The sequence below is a fragment of the Siphateles boraxobius genome, unplaced genomic scaffold (genome assembly GCF_051911475.1).
Source record: "Siphateles boraxobius isolate OS27281-9 unplaced genomic scaffold, OSU_SipBor_1 21, whole genome shotgun sequence".
In the NCBI taxonomy this organism is placed as follows: Eukaryota; Metazoa; Chordata; class Actinopteri; order Cypriniformes; family Leuciscidae; genus Siphateles; species Siphateles boraxobius.
In genome coordinates, this window is record NW_027508822.1 from 569,126 (window position 1) to 581,285 (window position 12,160).

Consider the following 12,160-nt stretch of genomic DNA (forward strand, 5'->3'; position numbering starts at 1 on the left):
AATCTTTCTGATTTTAGTAAATTTTTGTAAAAGGTAGCCTACTTTTAAATTATTTATTCAAAAATAATTTATTCATCTTATATTAGGAATATTGCAGCTGCCAGTCTCTGCTTTAACTGAGGAGTTTAAGTGCGCCAAGGTCAGACTGGAAATTTACCTTAGTAGAGTCACGCGACAAATGTGTAAGGGAGGCAGCACCTGTGTTAAAAACTGGTAGAAAGTGGTCAGCAAAGAAATCTGTGGAAGAGGCAAAGGCTGCCCTTCAAATTGGTGATATCGTGGGGCAGATACAGCATGGAAGAGGGGGTTTTGGGCTCAGTTTAGCTCCTCCTAAATGGCACAAGGCAGCCCCTGCTCAAAGGAGGAAGCTCGTAGTCAACGAGGTACGAAAGCAGGAGGAGAGGATGAGGTGTATAAAGACAATTTCCCAGGCCAAGCAGGGAGAGTGGATGAGATGGGAGAGTGTGGAACAACGCAAGATGGGCTGGCAAGACCTTTGGTCAATGGAAGAGAGTAGGATCAGTTTCCTTATCAGGTCAACATATGATGTTCTCCCATCACCACAGAACCTAAACCTCTGGGTAGGAGAGGATCCCTCTTGTCCTTTGTGTTCATCACCTGCCACATTAAGGCACATTTTGACAGGATGTAAGGTGGCTCTTAGCCAAGGTCGGTTTACTTGGCGCCATGACCAAGTACTCCGATGTTTGGCTTTAGCATTGGAAGACAAGCGTAACATGACCAATAAGTTGCCACCTGTTCTAGCAAAACATTACACACAGAAGACAATATTCCTCCGCCCAGACGAGCAACCACCAAGAAAAGGTGTTAAAACCAATTCTCGCTCAGGACAACTGGAAGCTGCTAGGGACTGGAAAATGCTGGCTGATCTTGATCAACGGCTTATTTTTCCACCTGAGATTGCCACCACTAACCTCCGACCAGATATTGTTTTGTGGTCTGGATCAGCACGCAGTGTTCAACTGATAGGGTTAACAGTGCCATGGGAGGATGCGGTAGATGAGGCATATGAGAGGAAGAAACTGCGGTATGCTCAGCTGGCCACTGAAGCAGAACAGCGAGGATGGAGAGTCCCGGGTTTATCCAGTGGAAGTGGGTTGTCGAGGATTTGTGGCACACTCCACAACCCGGTTCCTCAGAGACGTCGGATTCAGTGGCCAAGAGTTGCGTCGCACAGTAAAGAACTTATCTGAAGCAGCAGAGAGGAGCAGCAACTGGCTGTGGTTGAGAAGGAAAGAGTCTGGCTGGCTGTGTACAGGCCGCCATGCTACGGTTTCGGAAAATTCTTGAAAATTTGATGAGTCTGTTGGTTTATTTGTATAGTTTGCATAGTAATTACAGTTATTACGTTCCTGTGTATTTTGCGTGAATGAGGATTGGTGTTTGGACAGATATTGTGTTTTGCGGTAGTATGCCATACTGAACCGTTGCCACTGACCGCTTTAAGTCAAGTCAAGTCATCCTCATTTATATAACGCCTTTAACAATGTAGATTGTTTCAAAGCAGCTTTACAGAGATAAACATATAATTTAAGGTAACAGAGATTGGTTTAGTTTTATAGTGGTTCTTGAAAAAAAATTTTTTTCCAGCTAAACTTAGTTTTGATTGATTCACTTCCGTCTAAATGATAGTTTGTTATTAAATTAGGGGCCGCTAAGACGACACCGTTCTCTCTAAACAGACTTTAAACGCGAACCTGTGATAGACGCTGATGGCGTTCACATGCGCATTAAGAATTGATTCTATAGTTATGTGCGTTTGAATATGTGCGCAGGTTTGTAATTCCTTACAAACCAAGCCTAAACAAACTACTTGTCTTGTCTATAAATTTTGATGCAGAATTTTATTTTATCTTATCACTTCGGGTAGGTACCAAAAAAAAATCCACAACGCTTTATCTGTAGAGTGGTATAGGATCCTCCATAGGGAGAGGCTAGTTGGCACTTCAGCACTGCATTGTCATCGGGTCCAGGCGAAAGTCCTTCGTCAGATCTGGAAACGGCCTGGATCCGGCAGGCTGCGGGAAAACCTCGGGATAAACAAAGACACTAAAATTAGCGTAGATGCCATTCTTCTTATGATGTAACGAGTACATCAGGATTTAAGGGAAGTGTTCCCAGTTCCGGCTGACCTAATCTAAGCAGCCTAATATTTAATTGTAGAAGTCTATAGAGTGTTATGTGAATGCTAGGTCAAAGAGATGTGTTTTTAGTCTAGCTTTGAACTGACAGACTGTGTCTGCTTCCCGGACAATGTTAGGAAGATTGTTCCAAAGTTTTGGTGCTAAATAGTGAAGGGGGTGGATTGGAATCCACTGCTGCTTCAATGTATATGTAATGATTGATTATAATTTAGGTATTAATCAATATTTTTCCTTCTAAATATCAAATGAGTTGAATGACTTCTCTGGAGATTTTACTTTATTTATATAAGTTACCAGTGTGATTACTGAAATGTTCTTTTCATGTATTCTTTAATGTCTGTATTTGATATCTGAATGCAGTGCTTGCTTATTTAACCCAGCTTCCAGAAATGAAATAGGGACTTGTTTTGTGTTTGAGAAAGGTCTTCAATGTGTTAAAACATATAGGGATCTTTGAAGCCAATAGTTTAAGGGGCCATTTCTTTGTTAAAGCCTTTCTTTCCAGTTAGACTAAAGTTTAGCTATCCTTGAGAGAAAGAACGCATTATCTTGATGTTTTGAGAGGACTCTCCTGTTTATAGTGAGAGCCTGGCCAAATCCAACCTTGGAAAAGCTGTGTGTCGGTGTGTGTGTGTGAGTCTTCTTGGTTACAGGTTAAGGAACCACTGCCATTATTGGAGATTGACTGAGTTGTTGTTCTGGACATGCTGGCGCCCAGCAACCCAAATCTGCGACCTAGAAGGTCATGACGTGCCTAACTTCAGCTGCATAATCGATGGAGATATGCTTCAGTCTATCTGTATATGTGTGGAAAATTACTGTGTTTATCTATTTCATAGCCAATGAGAATCATTCATCCTGTAAGCAATGACGTAGCTTAGACCTTGGAAATCGTATAACTGCTGTGATCTTTGTAACTGTAAGCGGGGCGGCCTACGAACTCCTGTGCGAGTATTGAAGCTGACTTCTGCTGATGAAACTGCAAACTATCTTCAGTAAATATTTTCTTTAATTTTTTATTCTGACTCTTGGTCTTCATTCTTCATATCTGGTTCTGGGTCTTTAACTGTATACCCCTTACAATAGGAAAAGGATCTACCGCCAGCAGTCGATTTAGATATTCTAGGTATTATCAACTGGCCAGAACTTTGAGATCGCAATAGACGTGAAGGACTATAATGCGTTAAGAGCTCGCTCAAGTACTGGGGAGCTAAACCATTTAGTGCTTTGTAAGTAATCAGCAATATTTTAAAATGTATACGATGTTTAATAGGGAGCCAATGCAGTGTTGACAGAATCGGGCTAATATGGTCGTACTTCCTGGTTCTGGTAAGAAGTCTAGCAGCTGCGTTTTGAACTAGCTGTAGTTTGTTTATTAAGCGTGCAGGGCAACCACCCGGTAGAGCATTACAATTATCTAGCCCTGATGTCATGAACGCATGAACTAGTTGTTACGCATTGGTCAATGAGAGCATATGACGTAATTTAGATATATTTTTAAGATGGAAAAATGCAGTTTTACAGACACTAGACATGTGACTTTCAAATGAAAGATTGGTATCAAAGAGCACACCCAGGTTCCTAACTGACGACGAAGACTTAACAGAGCAGCCATCAAGTGTTAAACAGTATTCTAGGTTATTACATGTGGAAGTTTTTTGTCCAATAATTACAATCTCTGTTTTTTCAGAATTTAGTAGTAGGAAATTACTAGTCATCCAATTTTTTACATCAACTATGCATTCCGATAATTTTGTGAATTGGTGAGTTTCGTTAGGTTTGGAAGAAATATAGAGCTGAGTATCATCAGCATAACAGTGAAAGCTAATTCCATGTTTCCTAATGATATCTCCTAAAGGTAGCATGTACAGAGTGAAAAGCAGCGGTCCGAGAACTGAGCCTTGTGGTACGCCATACTGAACTTGTGCTCGATAAGACATCTCTTCATTTACTGCTACAAACTGATAGCGGTCAGATAAATATGATTTAAACCATGCTAATGCAATTCCACTAATGCCAACATAGTTTTTTAGTCTATTTAAGAGAATGTTGTGGTCAATGGTGTCAAATGCAGCACTAAGATCAAGTAACACTAATACCCCTTTTCCACCAACAAGAACCAGGTGCTGGTTCAGAGCTAGAGCTAGTGACGGTTCGGAGTTGGTTCGACTGATGAGCCTCCAAAGAACCGGTTTGCTTTTCCTCAGGCTAAAGAGCCAGCACAGAGCCAGGTCTTACGTCACTGTATACGTCTCACCTTCCCAGCAACGTTAGCGCGGTGGCGCCAAACACAAACACACCAATAAACAATGGCGGACGTTGCTTTGCTATTGATGTTCATAGCTTTGCGGACCTATATCGGCATCCAAACACGGCGGATCCAACGTGTTCGCGTGGCTCGCCTTTATTTGTACAGACGGAGATTACAAGCGAGAGTAACGGTATGTATATAACATTTATTTTTAACAATAAGATGCCGACTTTAGCCTGAGATTTATATTTTAGCCTCAGCATGTTGGTAACCTCCTAGCATCGATTTTGCTGATAATCGATCACATTGCAGTTAAATTAAAATGTATTAAGCATTGGTTGAATAAGTTTTCTGACGCTGTTTTGTGAAAACTCGTATGTATGTGTGAGCTATAACGCAAAAACCACTCACAGTAATAAAACTAAAACTAGATAATCTGCAGTAAAATGTGTCCACTGTTAGTGTTGTTTTATTATAGGCCATATTATGTTATTTTTTATTAGTATTACTGCAGCTGTAATGTGTAGCCTATTAAAAATGTTAGATTTAATTTATTAGATAATTAGATGTAAACATGGGTTTCACTGGACAAGAAGACCACAAAAATAAATTGTCTGAAAAGACAATGTATGACCCTAAAAAGACTGAAAAAACCTTATAAAGCAACCAAAAATACTCTGGTGGTATATTTGCAATCATTTTTGCACTTGTGCCTCCATTACGGCCACCATGCGCCCCATGAGTCCAAGCAGAGAATGTGTGTCCCGCTCTCATGTCCTGACGCAAGGCATCGTCCATTTCTGTGCTGTGCTGCAAGAACCTCTCATCTGCCCTTTCCAAATATTGCACCAGTTCTGATGTACTGTCTCTCTTCCTTTTTCCTGTATACAACAATAATAACAGATGACAGATCATCAATGTGTTGTCATAGCATTGCAAATAATTGTTTTCTGCAGGGAATTACGGGTATGCATCTACTATATTAATTATATAAATTATAAGTATGTATAGCATCATACTACATCACTATCACTTCAGATTTTGCTCATGTCCATAAAAAAGCATCGACAATATATTGTATATAGCAAGTTAATGTCAGATTGACTTTATATTCTATTTTAAACTTTCTTAAAGTATTTTCTAGACTTTTTGCTTTTTGTTTAAGGTAATAAAATGTAATTGTTACATATCAAAGCATTTTGTATTGCTGTTCATTAAGTTAAATGAAGAAAAAATATAAACATTTCAGTACCTGATAATATATAGTAATATACAGTATGTATATTACTATATATATATATATATATATATATATATATATATATATATACATATATTACAGACACATCTCAATGTTTGCATAGTGTATGATGTGACCATTTGCACACCAAGTCTTACCCCGTTCTGAAGATGCTTCTCCAGAGCTGCTACACGACGGCACGGGAGAGCTGCAGCCCAGCGGTGGCGGCAACTCAACATTGTCATCATCGCGGTCAGTGATGGCAGACAGTTCTATAAAAAAAAAAAACAAGACTACAGTTTTGTTAAAAATATTGTCCATTACACTTTACCCACTGTTCTGTGCTATTTTATACAATGAAATCACAGATAATACAATCCTAGTTAGCCACACTGCAAACACTGATGTAAGGAATTAGAGCATCACTAAACAGCTAAGAAACATGCTAGGAACAAGTAAAATAATCTAAAAACAGAACTTACCAGGATTGGTGCAACTTTGCTGCAGCGATTCATCCACCATTGACTTGAGCATTATTGTTGCCGAGTTCAGCGCCCCGGTCACCTGGCATGCCGGCCTATCACCGAGAACAGAGTCGAGGGCGACCATTGCCGCTTCGACCGAGGTCCTTTTTTTGGTCCCTGTAGTCCTTCTTTATTTTTTTTAGTTTGTTGCTTATCTGTTGGAGGTTCCGGTCGAACCCCGCTACAGCCATCTCTCGCTGAATTTGCAGCAAAACCGGTTTCGTCCGCGAAGCCCCGTCTAATTTACTCTGGACTTCTGCAGAGGAGCAGAGTGCAATAAAGCAGCTTGTTTCCTCCTCTGACCACAACTGTTTTTGTTTAATCGCGTCCATCGTGTTTATCTGCTAATTCAAAAATGGTGGTCAGAAGTTTCTGTTCGTCTTGTTGGTCACGGTAACCCCGCCCCCAGCCACTGACGTAAGCGGTTCTTACTTCTAGACCAGCAATGATTTGGTGCTACTTAAGAACCACTTTTACTGGTTCGGAGCTGGTGCTTTGGTGGTCGAAAAACAAAGAACCGTTTTGAAACTAGGCTCTGGCTCCGAACCAGCACCAGCTCTGCCTTGGTGGAAAAGGGGTATAATAGAGAGATACAAACACGATCGGATGATAAGAGCAAATCATTTGTGACTCTAATGAGAGCTGTCTCAGTGCTATGGTGCGGTCTAAATCCTGACTGGAAATCCTCGCAGATATCATTTCCTTCAAGAAAGGAACACAGTTGTGAGGATGCTGCTTTTTCTAATATCTTTGATAGAAAAGGTAGATTTGAGATCGGCCTGTAATTGACTAATTCTGTAGGATAAAGTTGTGTTTTTTTAACAAGTGGTTTAATCATAGCCAGCTTAAAGGTTTTTGGTACGTATCCTAGAGACAAAGACAAATTAATGATGTTAAGAAGAGGATCTATGACTTCTGGAAGCATCTCTTTCAATAGTTTAGTCGGTATAGGGTCTAACATACATGTTGTCGATTTAGATGAATTAACGAGTTTGCAAAATTCTTCCTCTCCTATAGCAATGAATGAATCAAATTTTACCTCAGGGAGACTATAATGCACTCCCTGATGTGATGCTGTAGTAGACGGTTGCATAGTTATAATTTCGTCCCTAATATTATCAATCTTATAAGTGAAGAAGTTCATAAAGTCATTACTGCTGTGTTTTTTGGAAACTTCTGGGCTTGAAGCTTTCTTTTTCGTTAATGTAGCCACTGTTTCAAATAAATACCTAGGATTATGTTTATTTTCTTCTAATAGGGTTGAAAAATAAGCAGATCTAGCAGCTTTTAAAGCCTCTCTGTAAGCAATCGAGCTCTCCTTCCATGAAATCCGAAATACCTCTAGTTTTGTTTTCTTCCAGTTGCGCTCCATTTTTCTGGCTGCTCTCTTAAGGACCCGGATGTGCTCGTTGTACCACGGCGTTGGACTATTTTCTTTTTAATCTTCTTTAAGCGCAACGGAGCAACTGTGTCTAAAGTGCTGGAAAGGAGAGAGTTAAAAGTTTCTGTTGCAATATCAAGTTCTTCTAAGCTATCTGGGATGCTGAGATGATGAAACTGATTAGGAAGATTATTGATAAAGCAATCTTTAGTGGCAGAAGTGATAGGTCTAACATACTTGTAACACGGAGTTGGCTTTGCAGCCTTGGCTAAATGTAATTTACATGAGACTAGATAATGATCTGAGATGTCGTCGCTCTGCTGCAGAATTTCAACAGCATCAACATTGATTCCATGTGATAATATTAGATCTAGAGTATGATTACGACAATGAGTAGGTCCTGACACGTGTTGTCTAACTGCAATAGAGTTAAGAATGTCTTTAAATGCCAATCCCATTGCATCTTTTTCATTATCTACATGTATATTAAAATCACCAACAATTAGGACTTTATCTGCAGTCAATACTAATTCTGATAGAAAGTCAGCAAATTCTTTGATAAAATCTTTATGGTGCCCTGGTGGCCTGTATACAGTAGCCAGCGGAATTCTCAAACTTGATTTATCGTTTACATTTTATATTTTTACATTAAGCACCAACACTTTCAAAATAAGTATATTGAAAACTAGATTTTTTAGTGGTTTTGAAAATATTACTATAAATTACAGCAACACCTCCCCCTTTGCCTTTCAGGCGAGGTTCATGTTTATAACAGTAATCATGGGGGGTGGACTCATTTAAAGTAATGTAATCGTCTGGTTTTAGCCAGGTTTCTGTCATACAGAGCACATCTAGGTTATAATCTGAAATCATATCATTAACTATGAGTGCTTTTGAAGTAAGGGATCGAATATTCAGCAACCCAAGCTTTATCGTTTGTTCATCTGTATTATATCTATTTTTTATTTGTTGAATATCAATTACATTTTTAACCTTAGATCGGTTTGGAAGTTTTTTGGATTTCCAAATTCGGGGAACAGACACAGTCTCTATATGATGATATCTAGGTGAAAGAGGCTCTATGTGATGGGATTTATCTGACCTTGGTGACGCGAGGCCGCTAGCAGACGGTCGGTTTAGCCAGTTTTGGCGCTTTTCCATTACCAGTACCAGCTCGACTCGACTCGACTCGCCTTGGCTCGCCTCGACTCGGCTCGCTTTTCGTTCCGTTTTCCGTTGCAGAAAGTATGGCCACAAATAGCACCCGGTCGTCATAGCGACGCCTTTCGTTCCTCGTTGCCCCATCAAGCTCTCGCTGGATCCTCTCTTCGGCAACCAAACAAAGGAAGGTCTGCACCTCCTCGTTTGACCACAGCGTATTCTTCCGAGTTGCCATAATAATAGTAGTAAGTTTAGTAACTATCTCTGGCTAAACTATTTTAAAAAGGCGGGGTTATTCTGGATACTCCATCTGGCGCGTGCAATGATGACGCAGTGAATAGTGACGATTCTCTCTGACCAATCAGCAGTCGGCATTGATTTCACGTCACATTTTAGTATCGCCTTAGCTCGCCTCAGCTCGCTTAGAACCTTGCGGACACCACTTAGACAGCCAGCCATTGAGTGATGACAATCTGCTAACTATCTCATCACTCCTTCGAACAGGAAGGGGGCCAGAGCAAATTACAGTGCCTGACATCGTACTTGCGAGTTCAAACACCTCTTTAATATTAATTTTGGTGATCTCCGACTGGCGGAGTCGAACATCATTAGTGCCGACGTGAATAACAATCTTAGAGAATTTACGATTAGCATTAGCCAGCACTTTTAAATTTGCTTTGATGTCAGGCGCTCTGGCTCCCGGCAAACATGTGACTATGTTGGCTGGTGTCCCTATTTTCACGTTCCGTGTGATCGAATCACCAATTACCAGGGCACAATCAACAGAATTCTCAGTGGGTGTTTCACTGAGCGGGGCAAATCGATTTGTTATAGTAATCGGAACGGAAGAGTGGTTTTTTGATCCGCGACTAGAGCAATCCCTCACTGTCACCCTTCAATAAAAAACGAACAGTCCCTTACTTATAAAAAAAAACCACTGAAAAAAACTTCTACATAAGACTGTATTCTCATAATTTTGACTGTATTCTATTAAAAGCTACTAGTTCTAACTTCAACAGTGTAATAAGATTACTGTACTAATGTTTTAAGAGTAATTCCTTATTTTACTTTTAGAATAAAAAGTAATTAAATTACAGTAACTATTAGTTAGTACTGCATTACACCCAACACTGATTACGCAATTATGCTGATAGAGCACATCCTATATTTTAATGACTATTTAATATTACTTCTAAACTTTGACTAGGCTTGTCATGTTGCATGTTAATTGCTCTAGGAACCTCAAATAGGCTATATTTTAATGTGTGTTTTTTTGTGCTACTATATAATGTTCTAGTGAAGGTCATTTGCAGCATATGTAGGGCCCAAACATAAACTCAGGTATAAACTCAAGCCCAGACCTGATCTTTGTTCTTTTTACTTGCACTGTTTACTTGTATTTATATTTATTAAAATCCCTTTGAGGACTGTAGTATAATTTGTTAGAACGGTTATATGAAATTCTTGTTTATGAAGCTTATTTTTTTGTAATTCTATAATAATTAGTACAATTAAATAACAGCGCATCTAAAAAGTAATGAGAGAACAACAAAAAACAAACCTTTCTGAAACGTCGTTTAACAGCCATTGTTTAGATTACACCAAAGCACAAAGTACCGGTAAAGGTACGGGGCGTGACGTTTCCGGAAAACGTGCACTAGACGGTTAGCGAATCACAACACACTGGGCCAGCTAACCAATCTGAGCCCATTGCGTAGTTTTGAGGGACTGGCTTCATAGAACCAGGAAACCATCAGACCGTTTTTACAAGGAGGGGCAGAGCAGTGTAGAATAAAGGTAAAATATATGAAAAATAATGCAATTTTTAAAAAACGAAGCATGAACACGTTACAGTGCACCCCACAAACACAATCAAGCCTTCGAAAAAATGTGTTTTACCACCCCTTTATGTTTATTGCCAATAATAGTGACAGGTTTGCGAAAAGTGTAGAACTCTGTGACGGTGAGCTCGCGCAAAACACATCTTCAGCACAGGAACTCATTTAAACGCATCTGATTGGTTGATGCGTTCAACAGACGTCTGTGATTGGCTACAATGCTCAACGCTGCAAAAGCACATTGCAAGTACCTTTAATGCAGAGGTAAAAATATAAATAAAACTGTAATAGCCTATGCACTTTTCATGATTAGGTAAGTTGATCGCAGCAGCTGTAATCTTATTCACAATTGTTTTTTCTGATTAATTGTTTTGCTCTATGAGAAAGACAAGGTAACAAAAAATTTGGGGCTTTACTTAAGCCCCCTTAGCCCAGCCCTAGCGCCACGGCATTTAATGGTCAAAATATTAATAATTAAGATTCAAATATATTCGAATATTATTATTAATAAACAAACGAACTTCGAATATGATTTTTGGGCAAAAGACTAAGCCCTAATGTGAGTCACCTAAACGAGTCTCGTGTCAGTCTTTTCGCGTGATGGAAATGCCTGATGCCTTGCATAACATTTTATTAATTTATTCAAAAAAAGATACAGAATATAAATGCTTAGACAATTAAAATATGTTCTCAGAACACTGTACACATTGTTTATGGAGAGTTTATGGAGTCAGTCAGCATATTTCGGCCAATAAACAACCAAAAATGGGTTGTTTTTATCCAGTGTTTTTTAGAGTGTAGTTCAAAATGTACAAGAAATGCTAATGTTTTATTTAAAGTAATTACAATATTTAATGCTGGTTTCACTAGTGCCACCAAATCCTCTTAAATGTGTATCTGCAGCAGCTCAAAGTTTATATCTGGTCAGAACTCGTCTTTGAAGGGCAAAGAAAATAGTAGAAATATTTTCTGATGAAAAAAGCATTGCATCATTAGCGGTTGAATATTCCAGCCCAGCATAAATGTCTCTTCCTATTCAAAATCAGCTTGAACAAAACATTTGTGTTTAGCGTAAAAAGGCCTTCAGACTTCCCAGGTCACCTGCTTTTTAGCCCTTTCCTGTGTCAAACTCATATAAAATGACAAAATCAAGAAAGTTCTATGTCAAAATAATTTAATATTTAATTAGTTTAATTGTATTTTTATATTTTTGATCTAAAACAATGTAAATCTTGATGAATGAATGAGGAATCAAGAATAAACACCAACCTCTTTGTTCTTCAGTATCATGTTTCATTTTCTTAAATTGTATTTGATGATCAATACAAACTTTAACGAGGGCTGCAAGAACTAATTGATGAAATCGATCATGAAAATAATCAACAACCAAGCTAATTATAGATTAATCGTGTATGCTCAAACATGTCAATTTACAGCAGTGAAAAACATTCCTATGGACAAAACGCATCTGAAAAATAAAATGGTTGGTGAGCACAGGAACAATGTAGTGTTGTCACGATACCAAAATTGTTGTTTCGATACCAAGTGAAGAATTGCAATACTTTTCCTGAAAAGTTCCTAAAAAGGAAAGTAGCTATTT

General features: G+C 38.9%; 1 protein-coding gene across 1 annotated transcript in view; it reads left to right on the forward strand.

The window, feature by feature from the left end:
* LOC143746091 (uncharacterized) overlaps positions 1-12,160 on the forward strand; it is a 606,033-nt gene that overhangs the window by 278,808 nt on the left and 315,065 nt on the right. The gene's annotated exons all lie outside the window — the stretch shown is intronic.